The sequence below is a fragment of the Aquila chrysaetos genome, chromosome 2, assembly GCF_900496995.4.
Source record: "Aquila chrysaetos chrysaetos chromosome 2, bAquChr1.4, whole genome shotgun sequence".
Classification (NCBI taxonomy): domain Eukaryota; kingdom Metazoa; phylum Chordata; class Aves; order Accipitriformes; family Accipitridae; genus Aquila; species Aquila chrysaetos.
The window spans coordinates 78,738,987-78,756,907 of NC_044005.1; positions in this window are offsets into that span (position 1 = coordinate 78,738,987).

The following is a 17,921-nucleotide window of genomic DNA, read 5'->3' on the forward strand; positions in this document are numbered from 1 at the left end:
AAAAAGATTTAAAAACTCAGAGGAATGTAGAGGAAATGATAGCATTTTGTTCAGGTGTGGTATCTCATCATCTCTTGTCCCTTTGTTTAGACTAGAGGTAGATAGGTGCCTAAAAACATAATTTAATTGCAACCTTGATTTTTAAACTACTCTTTAGAAAAATTGTCAATAACGTAAATGGCCGGAGTCACTTTACTTCTGCTTTCATCCAGAAGGCTTTGATTTCACATTTTGGCTAAAGCAGCAGAAGCTTCAAGCCTGTGTGGAATAAAGACATTTTCATGATGTATTTGAATTTTGGTCAAGGGTTCCATTATGAAGAAATACAAAGAGAAATATTGTGAAGAAATCACTCTTTCTACTACCACTTCTTCCATTTCAAACTGCAACTCTTCTTTAACTTTCATATTTACAGAACACAGCTATGTTATTTTTTGTACCTCTTTGTAATGAACCTCTCTCGGTCTTTAGCTTTCTTGGAGTGTCCTTTGATTCTTCCTAGAATGATTTCCAGCTTTTCGCTGACACCTTTGCGTTATTCTTATTCATAGAATGTGTTTGACTTTCAACTTTATAGAATTCCTTTTGACCCTTTTTAGAAACACCTAGGGGTTAAAGCTTTAATCCCAAATGCCTTTCGAAGCATCTTTTGACTCTGTCCCACATTTATCACACTCTCATCTTTATAAACCCTGGCTTATCTGTCAAAAAAATGAAACAACCTCCTCTGTCCTACACCTCCACAATTTTCTCACCCTCTCGTGATTCAGAAGCAGCATGGATTATGCCTGTGAGAGGTCGATAGGAAGGTTGGTAGGAAAGGACCTCTGGAGGTCACCTTCTCCCATAGGGGTAGGTCGTGTGCCCTGAACCCCTGGCTGTCTTGGAGACTCTCTGCCAGACCCTCTCCACTTTCTCCACGTCCCTCTTGAACTGAGGGGGACCAAAACTAGGCACTTGAAACTCTTGCAGATGCATTTCACCGCTGCTGAGTAGATGGAATATAGCTCCCCTTGCTAGCCACGCTCCTCCTAACGTAACCTGCTATGTGAATTGCTCTATTTGTGGGGAGAGCATGCTTCTCACCTTGGTGCCCCCAGTAGCCCCCAGGGGCTTTTCAGCAGGATGATACCCCAGGGGGGTACTCCTCGACAGTAGCCCTATGTCCCTGATAACCCATCCCCAAGTCCATTTCTTCTTCCCTAGTTGTCTCTTCAGTCTCTCCACCTCTGAGTTTATTTCTGCTCTTTTTTTGGTAGACCCCAGCTGCAACTCCCTTCTGTCTCTGATCTTGTGCAGGTTATCTTCAGCTGCAGATTACTGAGGCCACAAGTTGGTTGAGGACTTGTTTCCGAAGGGTGAAAAGGCACTGAAATGATGATTATAAGTTTGAAAACATAGTAAAAAGAACGTCATGGACTGCATTTTTTTTTTTGTTGTTTCAATACCCATACCATAAAGACAGAAAATAAAAATTTATGTATGGATGGTCCGAGGTTTTTATCACCTGAAATATTTACAGCGGGCTTGGGTAGCTCATATTGCTCTATCTCAACCAGAAGTCATCAAATGCATGCAGGAACTGCTGGCTCAAATTCTTTGTCCACTTTTCTGAAAACAGTTAGATGAATTGATAACAGTGCCTCTGGCCTTCTAAACCTGGGTAGAAGAGTTTGTCATTAGAGATTATCATCCTACATCTGGTTCTTTTACATGTGGTTTATTAACTCTGTGGGAGCTGGACTAAAATAAGACTGAAACAGAATACTCTTGCAGGAAAATAGGAAGAATATGCTGCTTTTTATGTCGTTACTTTCTCAGATGGAAATAAAGCCAAATCCTGTGAAAAGGTACAAGCTCCCACAGAGCTGCCCAAGTCTCCATGGAGTAATATGTGGATATCTGCTGCTCATGTATCAGGCAAATTTAGACTGACTCTCTTCTGATACTGGAAGGGAAAATGGTGGGGAGGGACAAAAATAATGCCGTTAAATCACAAAACATGTAGCATTTTTTAATGCAGTCAAGGGGGTTTTATAAAGGTTCATTATCACCTACCGAGACTAAACTATCTAGGTTTCCTTCTATAGTTCAAGCCTGTTTTCAATCCTAAAAGGTGGTTTAGAGCCAGATACTGACATAAATGTTTTGAATCGTCCCTTGGGAAATCTGATTCTCATTCTGTGTTTGTAGAGGAACTGGGGAGACGAGTTTGAAGAGGCTAAAGTGTATCTTTCTGAATACCCTCCCCCTCACCTCACCTTTCCAAAGGTTCTCAAAACACAGTTTTACAAGTTTTTGGTACTCAGAAGAGGAAAAGCAAGGACGTGGGAAACAGATTTGGAAACTATTGCATGATGGATCTGTAGTTAAGAAGTCAGCCTTCTTTCTGTGGTAGGACTGGGAAAAATTGTTGATAATAAAGTTAATTTGAAATGATGCATTTTTCTCTGCAGTATGTACATAAAGAGTTATTACACCAAAGGCTGAGGTTTCTTTTCCTTAATTTTATGTAGCCTACTTCCTTCATGTGCATGGCTCAGCAGCAACTGCAGTCACATTTTTAGAACACTGTATTCAAGAATATCAGGCTGTTACCCTGACTTGTGTTCCCAAAGCATTCAGGGACACTAATAATCATAGCTGTCAGAAATCGTGTCCATCACAAATAGTGTGTAGATCAGCACATCCTTCTAAAGTGAGTGCTGTTAAACACACCAGCCCCAGCAGATTTGTTAAGCAGTATTGTCTTGCTTTAAGCCTACTAAAAGTGTCTTTTTCTGCAGGCCTGCACCTGGAGAGAATGGGGCTGGATAATGTCTTTCAGATCGGTGATCATCAGGCTAAGCCTTCTAAACCCCTTGGTAACAGAGGGTAGTAAGGGTCAAGAATTCATGTGTCATGAGTAGTAGCTCTAAGGCTGCTCAGGAAGCTGTTTTACTGAAAGGTACTAATTATTATATTGTATTGTATTGTACTGTATTGTGCTAAGTTTCAAGTGCCTAGTTTTGGTCCCCTCCGGTTCAAGAGGGATGCTGCATAACAATAACTGTCTGGCAATAGTCATTCTCACTGTATCTGTGATTAATGTGCACACTCCACACTGATTATTCACAGCTCTGAAGTCCAGAGGGCAATAGAAATATTCTTCAAGGTTGGTATTGATTTTTCTTATCTTCATGTTATGAATTTCTTTCTGCCCCGTGATTACTCCAGACTTTCTTCTGAAAAGTTTTGAGCTGGACCGGTGTTTCTGTGGCCTCATGACAACATATTCCTATTGCTGCGTGTTTGGGAGGTAGGTCAAGAACAGTCCTCAGCAAACAGGACGGCTTTTGGTATGAGAGGCTGCAGGAACTGTCTTCACGTGCATTTGCAAGATCTCACTTTGAGCTCTATTTGCACTGTCTTTGGCTTCCAGCCATCTCTACTTGCACAGCAGCAAGTAATTTCTGGAACAACCCAGCAGAATGGGAGCTGCTTTATTCAACTGGTGGGGGCAGGCCGCTATTATTGCAGTGACTTGTGCCTGAGCATCACCTGAGACGAAGGCTGCATATTTAAAAGAACATGAAAACTTGGCACTGATTGCACTTCTAAAGAATGTACTCACAGCTACCAGGAGTGAGCAGGTAAGACTGCAGTGATTTTTTTGAACCAAAGTCTTCTCTTACCCATTTGACCGTACTTAACGTGTGTGCCCAACACAACTGAACATAGTACGAACTCACAGTATCGCAGCAGGCCCATAGGATGCAGTTCTTGCTGTCAGCGTGGGCATCCTTTTTACATTAGCTTAACTAAGGTAAGTCTCTAGTGTAGCATTAAAAGTAGGAAGAAATTTCTGTGGGTGCTCAGGCTGCAAGCAGTGTATACATTTATAATAATTGAAAGCTGAATGAACAGTGAGGTCCTCTGTACCCTGAGATTTTGGGTTACAGGCTGTGGATCCCTCAGTGCAAACTGCCTCAAATGTTAGGTTATCTCTTTCCCAATTAGCAATCATGTATTTTCATAGCAAGTTTTGTAATTTATATCATAAATTTATATAATGAACATATTTTTAATTTTATTTTTATATCTTTTAGATGAAATATTTTATAAAAATTCATGGTTTTCCTGGCACATCATCTGTTTTTAATAATTTTAAGATGTCAAGAAATACACGTCATGGACATTCTAGGTACGAGTTGCAACAGCAACCAATGGAATCAAGCATACATTGTCAGTTATGCAGTATCCTAGTCCTTTGCAGACCTATCGGTGACTGACTACCCCTGTACTTCTCCTACCTCACCTCTCCATTTTTCTGCATCTACATCTTACTCTGTCATGTACCTCATCTGCTATAACTTTTAGCATGTTGTCTTGCAGAGTGTCTGGCCCAGGACTGTTCTCTTTTTATTTTCTGTTGACTCTCCCTGGCAGAACCACTCATTTGTTTTCTTGTCTGTATGTGCTATTCTCAGCTTACACCTTATTATATTCATCTTCACTTAGTTGCATTTTTTTTCTTCTTCTTCTTCTTTTTTTTTTCTTTTAAGAGCCTCCGTGCTTCTAATCCATAAGTCATTGCAGGAAGGACACACTGATTGAAAACCTCTCTCTCCAGGCAGAATGGTAAATTGCTTTTCATTATATGATTCAGATTTCCTGAAGTCTTCAATTTTACCTAGGTCCACTTTTATTGAAAAAACCCACAAAGACAACCAAAGCCAAATAAAGACTAAACAAAAATACCTTTTTAGGATGATGTTGAAAGCAAATATTGTAGTTTGCATATCTTTAAGTGCAATTTACTGCAGGAGTGCAAACCTGTGATTTTTAGAGTCTGAGTCTAGACGTATTTATTGCTGAAAGCACCCGGGTGATTTACTGGTAGGGCAAAGAGAAATGCAGGAGAATTTCAGCAGTAGTGCCTCGCATAGTGTCAGGGAGGATTCTGTCTAGCCTGGTGTTCGCAGTTTTGCTTGCAGCAGTCTAGGAGTAGCTGGTTGTGGGATGCCTGATGCTCTTTTTTGTAACTTGACCGTGATGAAGAGCCCCAAAGACAGCGTACCAAAATCTGGCGTTCTGGAGCTACTTGTGGAGCAAAATTGTTCCCTTGTAAAGATGTGTTTCTCCTTTTCTTCCATTGATCATGCACTAATGAATTTCTTTTGAAAGACTAACTCACTTCGTATGGACACACTTGAAGTTTGATTTTACACCAGAAAAAAGTGGCTTATTTCTTAGTCAATGAAAACCCCACTTAAAATAAATGCATCTGTTCTTCATTCATAAGCTTACAAAGGGAGTGGCACAGGTTTTCACACAAAAATAATGAAATTGCTGTCAAATATGGAAGGGCTAAGAAAGCACATTTTAGTTTCTTCCCTAATGCCTTTCTGCAAAGACACACTCACAAACACACACACATATAAAGGTCAGAATCAAGCCTCCAGCAACTGTGGAAGTTAATTTTCTTTGCTTCATTGTCTTTTTTTTTTTTTTTTTTTTTTTTAATTTACTGCAATTCCTGAGCACTTATGCTGTCAGTAAGAGTTATGGAAGCTCTAGGCAGCGAATCATTTCATAGCTTATCTGGGGATTGCCACATTTCATACACATATTGTACATTGTCTCGTGTCCTCGTACCAATCTGTTAGGATGGCATAGTTTCAAGTTAGTCAGACTTGCCATAGGGAATTAAAGAATCTGCCAGGATTGGTATGAAACAAGGAACAGGACACTAGTGAAACTTTCCCCTCCTCAGAACATCCCATATCTGCAGTATTGGTGTGCTGGAGGTGTTTTGGGTTAACTTCTGCTCTGTGGTCCTTCCGCAGAACTGGAGGAGCCCATTATATATTCCCTTCAGACTTTTCAAATGATACATGCGTTGATCCGGCCTCTCAAGGAAAACCTCAAATTCAGCTAAAATCATCTCAACCTGGCGTACAGCAAGTTTAGATTCAAATAAAGAGATCTCAAATGTGCAGAAGTTCAGGTGAAAAAACATTCTTATCTCTCTTTGCTCAAGCTCTTGAAAACATAACCAGTTAAGGGCTGAGTAATTGTATTCAGGATCAGACTCTCCACATAATCTTTTTCATATCTATTACAGGTTCACGGGTTGTGACAAGCCTAATGCTTGACGCTCAGAGTAACAGCTTTGCTGTGCAGGAGGTGTTATTTTTCCATCTTCTGGCTTTTAAAGACAGACTGAATGCATATAATAAAATAGTAGATGTGTATCTGTGACATAATGTATCTAGGAAACATTGCGATTATGAAAACCTTATGACTAGTTGTTAAAAACCCGATCTATTCTTCTTAATAAGTGTGAGGACTTGCTAAAGCCCTAACTACAGGTAATATAAATTCTTTTTTTGATGTTGCCTGGAAGAGAAGCTTGTAGAAAAGTTCCAAACAAGACTGAAATTCTCAGTTTCCGGAAAGTTTCATAAAGTGTTTGGGACATCGATAATGATAGAGTTCAGCTTCTGTCTCTTGCCAACGACCTGTGCTTACCAGAGTCTTCCTGTAAAAGAGGAAAAGAAAACAAATGCATGTATGTGTTTTCCTGGCTTATGTGAGAAAACTATATGCATATGTAGAATGAGAGAAGAAATTTAGTCACTTTACATACACATCAGATGTGTAGATCTATGTTTACACTAGCATGGGCAAAAACCTAGCTAGACTTTTTTTGCTTTGCTTACACTGGTATGACCAAGAGATAGCTCTGATGAGGGCCGTGGATTTATTCCAGATTTATGGTGGTATAACAAAGAACAAAACCTGGCCTAAGTTGCTTATCTCTTCAAGTAAGTTGATTTACTTGCACTTAAAGTAATTTTATTTGTAATCTGTCTTTTTTATTTGGGAGTGAATTTGTATTGTTCGCATGTAAGAGAGAAGGATTTTCTCGTACCCAGGAACTTGAGACTGCCAGGTTATGCACGTCTCCAAGAATACTCTGCTGAAGTACAATCCCCGAACCAGTGTATTTCAGAGAGTACAGTAGCAAATGTCACATCCCCTGCTGACCAGAGCAGACGCTGCTGCTCCCCTGATTGAGTGGGTTCCAAATCTTGCATGCCTATACCTGCATCTTGCATGTGGGAATTAATCCTCAATCTGACTATATTAGAGCTGACAGCCTTCCAGGCCCCTCCAGCTGTCACCAAAATAAATTCTCCACCAGCCTTTCCGCCTGTCCAGAATTCCTTAGGTGATAGGGGATACGTTTTTCTGGTTCGCGTCCATCTATGGTGACACAGATCGCAACGTGGCTGCAATAAAGCTGAAGTGTTCCCTGGCGAGAAGAACTCCCTGGCTTGTCTTTTTCTTATGCAGGTTAATTCAGTTTTCATGAGGTTTGACTCTGACGCTGTGGTTGTGTAGCATGAAGCTAAAAAGCCTGCCGGCTTCACAAGTAGATGCCTCAGGTTGCAGGAGGAGTTGTCAGTCAAGGTTGGTGACTGGTGTTTCATAAAACATTCACAACCTGGAGAGAACTGTGGGTTGCTTTTACTAGCTTTGATGTGGAAGAGGGACTAACTAACATACCACTGTCCCTCAGGTCACAGAGAGGGCAGACAGACATCTGGGGCACAGAAAGCAGCTGCTGAGATGAGGCATCCCTTTGAAATGGTAGGGAACTTTACAATAGTCCCTCCTTGAGCTAGGAAATCAATGGATTCTAATAATTTGGTTTCTGATCACCGTGAAATTCCTTTGATGGCTTGAATGGCTAAAGGTTTTTTGGAGAGGCTCTTGAGACAAAAAAGGCAATTTTAGCAGCCTTACTTAAGTCCTCCTATCTCTTTCCAATCTATTTTAGACTCTGTTTTCTCTCACAGTCCCCTCAATCTTCTCAGTACTTTTCCTCAGGCAGCAGGCCAGCAAATAAGAGTCCACAACAAAGCCCTTAGCGATTTCATCATTCTTAATTCTTCAGAAAGGAGGATGGGATATTTAACTCCTTTCTTCCGCTAAATGGCTGAGGCAGTTCACTTTGTTTTCTCATCCTTCTTGCGTCTAGATAATCAGTACCACTGTCAAGAAGGTATGGCAGAAAGGTCAATGGCAGAGGTAGAACTATCAATTTTCTTCTACACATCACAGAGAAGCAACGGTGCCAGGCAAAGGGTAAAATGCACTCTTCATCAGTCTTAGGCCCGAGAGAAGGATGGAGGAGTAGAGACTTCACTTCTCTCATGCTTTAGAATAAGGACTAGCACTAACACGATCTTCACGCTGGAGTGCAGCAATCGTATCCGATCATGTCTCCTTCAGGCTTAGAAGAATGAGGGTGCACAATGGTAGGATATGCTGGTGTTGGGATTTTTTTCCCTTCTCTGATCAAAGGGGATTACAGTGTGGCTAATTGCCTCACTTCTACATGGGTCTGCAGAAGAAGAAGGAGATGGAGTTAGGCCTGTCCCAACACTGAGGACAGGGATTTAGGGCTGGGAGTGGAAGAACTTCAGCACAGGCGGAGAAAGAACATGTTCACAGCTTCCTCCTGAACTCATCTCTGGCTTAGGCTGTATAACTGGTGGAGTTTGAGGATGGGAGGACAGCAGCGTACAGCTCCTCAGGAGCTGTGAGAAACAATCAGTTCCTGGCAAAACGAACAAGCAACCTCCCGGCAATGGACAGTTCTGTTGCTGCTGGGCCATCCCTTCTGCATGATACTGCTTCTGCCTTGGCCTTCCCTCACGTGCTCCAGCCTGGCATCCTACTCTGGCATTAAGAACACTTTGCGCTCTCTTCTGCTGTCAGACGAGGGAAAGAAAGGCCGAGCCGCTGACACGTTTGTACGCCTAAGGTGTGCATATGTTTGACATGAGTGGTGGACACAGCATCGCCTGAAGTTCACACTTGCTCCGTCCCAGAACAGGCTCGGGGGACCTCAAGCAAAAACTTTCCCTGCCCAGCTTTCGCATTTCCCACTGCAGTCTAACCGCTCGCCCTCGGCTGCTGTCGGCGGGCCCGGGGCGGGAGCCTTGCTGTGAATCCATTGAGACCCCCGAATGGGGGGCACAGTAGGAGGTATGCTTGCCCTCCCCCTCAGAAACAAGAAAAATGAATTAATGTGTCATTACCTCCATTTTAGGTAATCCGATAGTCAGTTATGGCTAATAACAATATGCTATAACACAGTTATTGTGTTAAAATAATATTGCAAAATGTTCGTCATCTATATTGGAAAGTAAATATACCACTATCTTGAAATATCATTCATACAGGTTTTTATCATTAACTTTTAATGAGGTTAGCATTTTTTAAAAGAGATCTTTCTGAAGAATGGAGAATACTTTAATTATTTGCTTTCACTGTAAAAAAGATACCTTTCTTAGTCAACAATTTAATGAATGCTAAAACCAGTCATCTAGCTACAGGTCACAAAACTCGTGTAGAAAGGCAACCTGGAAGTTTGACAGAAGTTGTAACTGTACCAATATTTACCCTATTAAAGACTAAAATCAATACCTAAGTCACAGCATAGGTCACAAGAAGTCAAAACACAGTCATTACAGAAAGATAAATATGTTCTGTTGTCGTTGGTCTGTGTGATAAAAAGTCAAATGTGGACACAAGCTGACAAGCATTTCCTGATACAGCTGCTGGTATGGCAACAGGTACTTAATTACCTGAAATACATAGCTGCATTCAGACTGGTTTCCTCAAATAATTTCACTTGCTCAATATTTTTGCCTATTCCATGGAAGAGGTCTTCAAGCAGTGTGTGAGCTGCAGCCTGTTAAATTCTAAATATTAGCTCAGATCCATCCTTGCAGAACTGAAATGGTTTGAAGGTGTGACAGCTGCAGGAGCTGGTGGGTTTTGGTCTTGTTGGAAGGATTGTAACCACGCTAGGATGTTAATGGGATGGCAGTGGATGGATGGACAACCAGGTGGGTAAACAAATGGTTCGGTGGTTGGGCTCAGAGGGTTTGTGGGTTTAGAGGCAGATAATAAATGCCTTTGTCAAAGATGCCAGGTAGTGCGTTCTCATCAGATTTGCAGATGATACAAAACTGGGGCAACCAGTTGTACGTCCAAGCAGGACCGCCGTGCAGAGAGACAAGTCTGTAGCACGTGCGCTGGGGCCGGGGGGAGCGAGGGAACTGGGCTTGTTCAGCCTGGAGAAGAGGTGGCTTGGGGGCTGGACACACCTAACAGCCATTCCAGGTCATTCCGATCTGGATCTTCCTGTGATCTTATGATTAGCCTATGATCCTGTGACTGGGTAATCAGAGTCAGATTTGCTCCTTTACCCTCATTTTTCAGAAGGGATCAGAGAGACAGACATACCGCAAGCTTCCCAGTAGCCATTTGTTTTCTTGACTTTCTTGTAAAACTTCTCTATTTTTATTTTTGTGTGTGTTTGTGTCTGATTAGTAACCTTTGGTTGATACCTTTTATTCCAAATTATTCCAAATCAGTTAGAGAACATATCTTGAGAAAAAAATTCTTTAGGGACTAGCTTTAGGAAACTACACCTCTCCATGAAGTCTTCTGCTTATGTCTTTGCTTGCTGATACAATAGCTGTGGCATATGGCTAGTCAAGATTGGAAGTGCGTGCTGTGGACTTGAACTCTTGAACTTTCAAAACAGTGAAAACATAAAAAAAAAAAATGACCTGTGAGTCCAGGATTTTGGAGCCAAGTACCTACCAGCTAATACCCAACACAAAATATGCTATTGATTCGGTAGCTGCAGTGAGCTCTCTGGTGTCTTCGGATCATTGGAGTTTTCAAAGCTCTTCAGCACTTCGTGATTTTAGGTGGATTGAAAATGGAACAAGAGGTTTTCATACCTGATTCTCTAACAGGGGTCATAACCTTCTATCCAGATGCAAAAAGTGGACTCTGTCTTTGGAACTAGTTCTGTGATAAGGAAAGGACATTATCTTTCTAGCTTTTGGAGATCTGTTACACTGAATTCTTAAGATCTGAATTTCTGATGCATGCTACAAAGATTGTCATTCTCGAACAGGTTTCTTTATTAAAATAGGGGACATCTTTCTATGCAAACATTAATTGCTGGGAAGAGGATGATCTTGTTTTCCCCTACCAAAATTCATCAATTTCTTTATTGCCATCCCAGGTTTAGAAGAACATAGGGTCTTAAGTGGCAACAGTAAATTGAAAAAAAAAAATCTACTTTAAATCTTTTTGTACTTCAATACACATCTTTGTAATGAGCTTTTTTAGAAAATAAAATTTCCATATAAATTTGCAGGTCAAAGTTAAATAGTCTCTTTTCACTTCAAATATATGTAAATGTTATAATACTGTTTAGTCAGTTGGCTAATTCCCCCCAAAAGATAGTCATTGGGTTATAACCAAAAGGTGGTGCTGGGGCAGATGATTCTGACCCTTTAGTTTTTGGAAATTATGTGTGATGGAATTATGTAGAGGTATTTTGGACTAAGAATTGTGTGGGTGTTTTTTGGCTTTGCAGGCCTAACAGAGAAAAACATGTATTCTCCTCTTTTAGGTGCTATTAAATGTTTATAATTTTCTTAGTTATGAGACAATGAAAATATTCTCATTTCTGTATAGTTTTCTATATAGTACCTGAAAGCCACCATTTATAACACAGTTAGGGTTAGGCTGCAAAACAGAACTTTTTCCCCTCCTTTCTCATGTTATGATTGTTTGTTTGTTTTTTATGGTGTAACAGGTTATCTTTTCTGCTTCCGAGTAATCTCCCTTGGGAATTGATTGGCGGGTTTTGTAGCATCTCAAGCCCAAATTTGTTTGAGGGAGTGGTTGAGAGACCATTCTAATGTTTCTGTGGTAAAAATGGTGTGTGTATTTGTTCTCAGAAAGCATGGCCTGAGTCTACCCACTGAATACTACTGACTTGATCTGCTCTGAGGGTGGCAGTGTCTTTCCTTCTTCGCATAATTATCTACTGGTCAGAAGCCAGCGTGAGAAAGCTGGAAAGCTTCCCTGTCCTACTCATCTTAGAAAGGTTTGAACCACCACCTTCTAAATTTCAGGAAAAGGCTGGAAGTTAAGTGATCCGACAGTACCCCTGGTAAACACACTTGTCATCTTCCCAGTTCAAGTCTGCCCTTTGTGTCACCAGAAATATGAACACGAGAAGGCCAGAAGAACACAAAAAAGAAGTAGCTTGATTGTTGCCCGATAGTTAGGAGAATCTTTCTGAGTGACAAAGCAAGACTGTAGTGCCAGGTCAGTATGGCAAGCATTCGGTTTCTACATCGGACATTTGTGGCTGAAATCTAACACCAGCTCAAAGCATAACACTGTAATTTGCCTGGCTCCAGACTCCCGCATCCCTGGCTTACCCATAAATGATCTTCCAGAATGTGCTTTTTCACAGTCTACTGATACTTGGCAGATTAGATTGTCCTGGGTTGTGCGTCCTTTACCTCTCAGGAGGATGAGACCTGGGTAATCCGCATCCAGAATTTAGAGGCCTAACAATAAAATTACAGAGAAGATCAATCCTCTACTTGAACAGACATAAATGTTCAGAAGAGGAGCAGGCAAGGTGGATTCTCAGTAAGTAGTGGCAGCGTGTGACAGTGAGAACACCTATGACATTCATATCAAGTTGGCAAACATGACATTAGACCTATAACGCCATGCCTTTCTGGAGTGATAGGTGGAGGCTGGATATCTCAGAGCATCTCAGAAAATCTTCCCTTGGAGCTGGGTTCACCTGTCCAAACACAAGTGTCTGGTATCATTTGAGGTGTGGTGTGGGTTACTGCTTGGACCAAAAGGGTGTCCCTTAAGTTGCCTTTCATATCTGCAGTCCCCATGCAAATGTTTCAAAAGCTATAGGGCATCTCATATTAACTGCATCCTGCCTCTAGTAATGGGTAGGCTGAATTGGTCTTCAGGCTCTATTGACTGTATTGACCTCTTCTCCACTGATTGTAATGGGACCTTAGACATTAGCTCACACGTTGATGACTAAATCTGGCTAAATCTGGTGTTTAATTTAGAAGAATTTTATTGCCCTCAGGGGGCTTTTATATTCTCTATGCAATAAATGGAAAGATGTTAGTACTTAGAGAATTGGCTGGGTCTAGCTGAACTTCAGACGTGCCTCCCTTTTCCTTTAGGTTACAGAAAGAACTTAGACAGCTATGATAGGCAGAGTTAGATTGCCCTGAAGAGTTCTGTGCTTAAAATATTGGCAAGACAGTGCTTTAGTTAGTTAGAATTCTAAATTAAATAGAATGGATTCTACCTATCTGTCTTTAGAAACTATAGCTAATTCTTGCTTGATTTAAGAACCTAATTGCTAAAAACAGAGCTCTGAAAATCTTTTCCTAATACACAGTCCTTGAGAAGAACAGGAAATAAAGTGGTTAGGTCCAAGGAGACACCAAATAATAAATTGAACATACATACTAATCAATTCCCGTTTCTTTTTTATACTATGAGGTCCTTCAGGCATCACCTTTTGCAATTTCCTGAGTCAACAGCCTAGGGACATAATGCAATAAATCATTGAATTTATGATGGGAAAAAACACTAGCTTGTTGCTCTTCTTGAAATTGGATTCTGAGAACCAGTTTTTTAAAAGTATTTCAACTCCTAAGGGTTTGATCCACAAAAGGACATAGATTTTTTGATGGTCAGCATTGCATCATGTAAGGCTTAGGTGCCCGTTTCCTAAAGTTGACTGCATATGTTGAACAAGGCACATTATCTGCTTATACAATGCATGCAAAGAAGTAGACATCTCCAGCTGGCCATCCCAGTAGCTGCCTAACCAATCTACAAGAAAACACTGAGATTAGCTCTGTTTCTCAAATCCCACCTCTCTTGAGGTACAGGTGCTTAACTCTTAGTCACAGGGATGAAGAGTCATGAGCAGCAGCTCCCGACCCCTTCCCTGGCTCAGGTGTCCGTTCTGAGTTTTAAAGAAGAGAGTCAGCCAGTGAGTGGACGTCACTCTTTGAACGCACAGCTGGAGGAAGGGGCTTACAAAAACTGAACGAAAGCTCAGAATTCAGCACAATTTCAGGACGTGGGAAACAACTAGTATTCCATCTGAAAGGAGTCACATAGTCCTTGCTCACTGTCTGACTGTAAAACTCAACCAATGGGCTGTAGATAACTTTCCTAAGCGCTACTTAGGAAAGAAAGTTGACATTCACAGCACCAGAGAGAAGGAGCAGCAGAAAATAAATAACTGAAGTCCACTTGTCAAGACGATTACTTAAGAGAAGCTGCCTGGTGCCTGTTTCTTGCTCAACGAGATGGTAATGTATTTTCCAGGAAAAGATAGTTAGATAAAAGAGTTAAAATTCAGGTATTTTTGAGGTTGGGTTTTTTGTTTGTTTTTTTTTTTTTTCCTACTGAAGGAAAAGGCATTTTAGAAGCTTAATGGTTGAGTTTTTCCTTTTTCTGCAGGGATCAAACAGAATGCTCTAATGAGTTCAGGATTTACTGAGATTTATTTAATAACTTTAGCAGACCTGGAAAAGCTGTAACAAAGACAAAGATGGTAGGAATCAGGGAAGGGCTTCCACATGAGGACTAACTAGGTGTGGGTTTGTAATCCTGAAAAAGGGTAACTGTGGGACCCATAGCAGAAGCCTGCACAGTCAAAAGAAGAAGTTGAATTGGTAAAAGTTGTTAACTGTTCCTTGTAAGAAATAATGAGGCATAAACCAAAACTAGTTCAGAACAAACAAGAGGAGCAGTACTGTCCTGTAGTTATTCTGAGTAACTCAATGCCACAGGATGGTCCAGTGCAGCCTATGTAAGAGACAATTTTGTCAAAACCAGATAAATGGCTCTTTCTTTACCTTACAATTGTAATTAATTGACAGAATCTTCAGTGAAAGTGCTAGGGTTAGTAGTCAAGCCTATCTTATCAGCAGTTGAATATTTCTCAGCGAGGCCTCTTTTGCTTTCCTTGCAAAGAAAAATGTTTCTAGAAAAGTAAGTAGCAAAGATTACAGCATTGCACTGGTTGAGACCCGGCTCAAAATGAATCACAGCTCCTCAAAAACATATTCAACTGGGCACCTCTCTGTTTACTTCCCTCAGCACATGAGAATGGGCTTCATTGCACAAGAGAGCCCTATAATACTTTTTGAGAGAGGGAAATAACATTTGCTTATACAAACTGCTTCTTGTGGCTTATCCAGAGATACAGCACAACCTCTAGCTAATGCCTGAGGAACTGAAAGTCTACGATCAATACACACTGTCTCCATCTGCTGATTGCTAACAGAGATTTCCATATCTTTTTGCATAACCCGATGGAAAGCGCACACTGCTGATGCTGTGACAGATGGATGCCTGCTTCCTAGCGGTAAGCAGACCTTTTGTTAAATCTGGTCTCTAAGTACAGCATTGCCTAGCAACTATGGGAAACGGAGACAAGGCAAAGCATCAGAGAACGTTTCACCTGGTGCAGCTCGGGGCTTGGGGTTTTTTGTTTGGGTGGGGTTTTGTTTGGTTTTAAAAGAAACTACCCCAGTTTAATCCTGTGTAAAACAATATTAGGTGATTTCTGTCTTAGTACCATAGAAGCAAACGATGTTCTTACAGGAACAGTGTCAGGAAAACATCTCCCAGAGAAGAGCACTGTTTCACTGATTATGAAATTCAGACCCAGTAGTGAATGCAATGGGAAAGCCCTTATCTGTTTGTGTTTTTTGTTACAGCTTTGTCCTAAATCTTCATCATAAGGGGTCATTAGCATTACATATATGCCAATGTTTAGCCCATGGCACTCCAAAGGTCCACCAGCACAGCAGCATCGCTATTCTTCCTCTCATCCCTTGTAGCAGCACTTAGTCTCTCTTTCCTTCTTCTTCTTCTTTCCAAGAGATATTGCAGAGTATGAGCTGAAGTTCAATATGACTAATTCAGAGTTTACGTCCCCGGAAGATTCCGGCTTAAATAACATCACATTGGCAAGAGTCCATGTAGCAAATAAATAACTTTGTTAGCGCTTTTATGCTAGGAACACCAAACCCCTTTACACAGCCTTGGATGTGAAATCATGGATATCTTGAGCTGCTGTCTGGGTGATCTATGGCTGCTCAGCTAGATTTCCTGTATGCACTGCTTCCCTATACTGAAAAGTCTAGGCCGTATTTTGTTTAGCATTGACTTGCCAGAAAAAAAATCTTTCTCTGAATATGTATGTAAGAGGAAGACAGAGATAGAGGAACTGCATATGGTCTTATATGATTACTAATGTACATTTAAACGGTTGAGAAAATGAGGCCTTTCCTGAAAAAGTATTTGCTTTTTCTACATACATCTAGGGAATATGTATTTTAAATTGGATCAAGGTAAACCCTGGGCTGAGCTCCACTGCCTCAATATACTCTAGTGCCAGCTGCAGCAACGTTGGTAGCTGAGCCCTCAAACACCTGAACCTTTCTGTACCTGCAGCTGGAGGCCAGGTGAGGTAGAGCCCCTTGTCGTCTCTGCATCTAGTATAATGTAGGGAGTTCTGACTCAATTTCTATTTGCATATACAATGCCAAACATCTCATCAGTGCTCTACCACCATTTAAGCCAGGGCGTACAAGTTTGTACTCTTCTGCTGGGTTCAGTCTGACATTTCAGAGACATTGAGCAGCAAGCTGTAAGTATGTGCAGCATCTTGCTTATGGAAGACTAACTCTGCTTTAGTATGAAGCAGTCAAATCAGTTGGCTAATACACTGGGTTTCAGCATATTCTTAATATTTCAAAATATGAAATATGTAGGAAAATAAAAATGTCTAGTGCTTTCTGGCCAGGGCAGCACAAGCTCTAAATAAAGAGGCACTGAACATTGCTGCTCATACACTGAAAGCACGTCTGTGACTGCTGTGTGGTACATAAATGCCCAGGCTTATACTAAACCTGAATCAACTGGGTTATTAATAACAGCACAACTGGGTCAGCAGTGTATTGAGTGTAGACCGATTTATCATGCTTCCTGGGTAAGTTTGCAGCCTACTCTAAGCTTTCTACGGTTGTAACTAGACCGCTGATGAACAGGAGGAGTTAGGTGATATAAAGCTATGCAAATCATCTCTGCACTGTAGTTATTGAAATACCAAGGTGCTCTAGATTTGTATTCCGTTTAGATCAATCAAGGAGGATGCTAAAGCTTACATCTGGATTCAGGGGCCTAAGCTTCTTGATTCGGTCTCAGAAATTTTGTAAAACCTGCTCTGCTTGAGACTTGCCTACCATACTGGTTGAAATCCTTAAAAAATGAGCAGTTTCTGCTACGTCTTTATCTAAAGGGAAAATAAACCCATTTTAGATTAGAACGTGATATAAAACAAGAGAGAGAGGTTTTTGGTGCACTATCTGATCTCAGAAGCGTGAAGTTAGTAGGCTGCATAGCCAGCCTTGCCAGCTGCCTCCTTCCACATCAGCCTCTTGATAAAGGGCCAGTTCTGATTGACTGCTGTATTGCAATATTGAGTACTACATCATCTAACTTCCAGGCACCTAAACCAGTTAATGGACTTGATATCAGGTTGGTAGCTCGTTATTTTGTATTTGTGCTGAAGCACTTGATTAGAGAAGTCTACACTCTGCATGGGATGCTCACTCACAGTAGGCAAAGTCAGGCTCCTTTTCATGACTCAAGTACCTTATTATGGCCTGGGGAAAGGATTTACAAACTGAAACACTTTCCTGAAGGTTGGTCCTAAGTACTTTTCTCTCAGTGGATGAACGACCATCTCCTTCTACCAAGGCTCTGGGTTAAGTTCTCGCTGCCAAGCCTCTGTTCTACTCTTTTTTCTTCCTAAGCAGATTGGCAGTCATGTTTTCTTCTCCAAGAGCTCTTCAACTAGTAGGTTGCAGCATATTCAATTCTGTACAGAAAGAACTAAAATAGTTTTGGAAATTTTTTTCCTAGAAATATGGCATTTGAAGATTTGAGATATCCTCCTCTTCCCC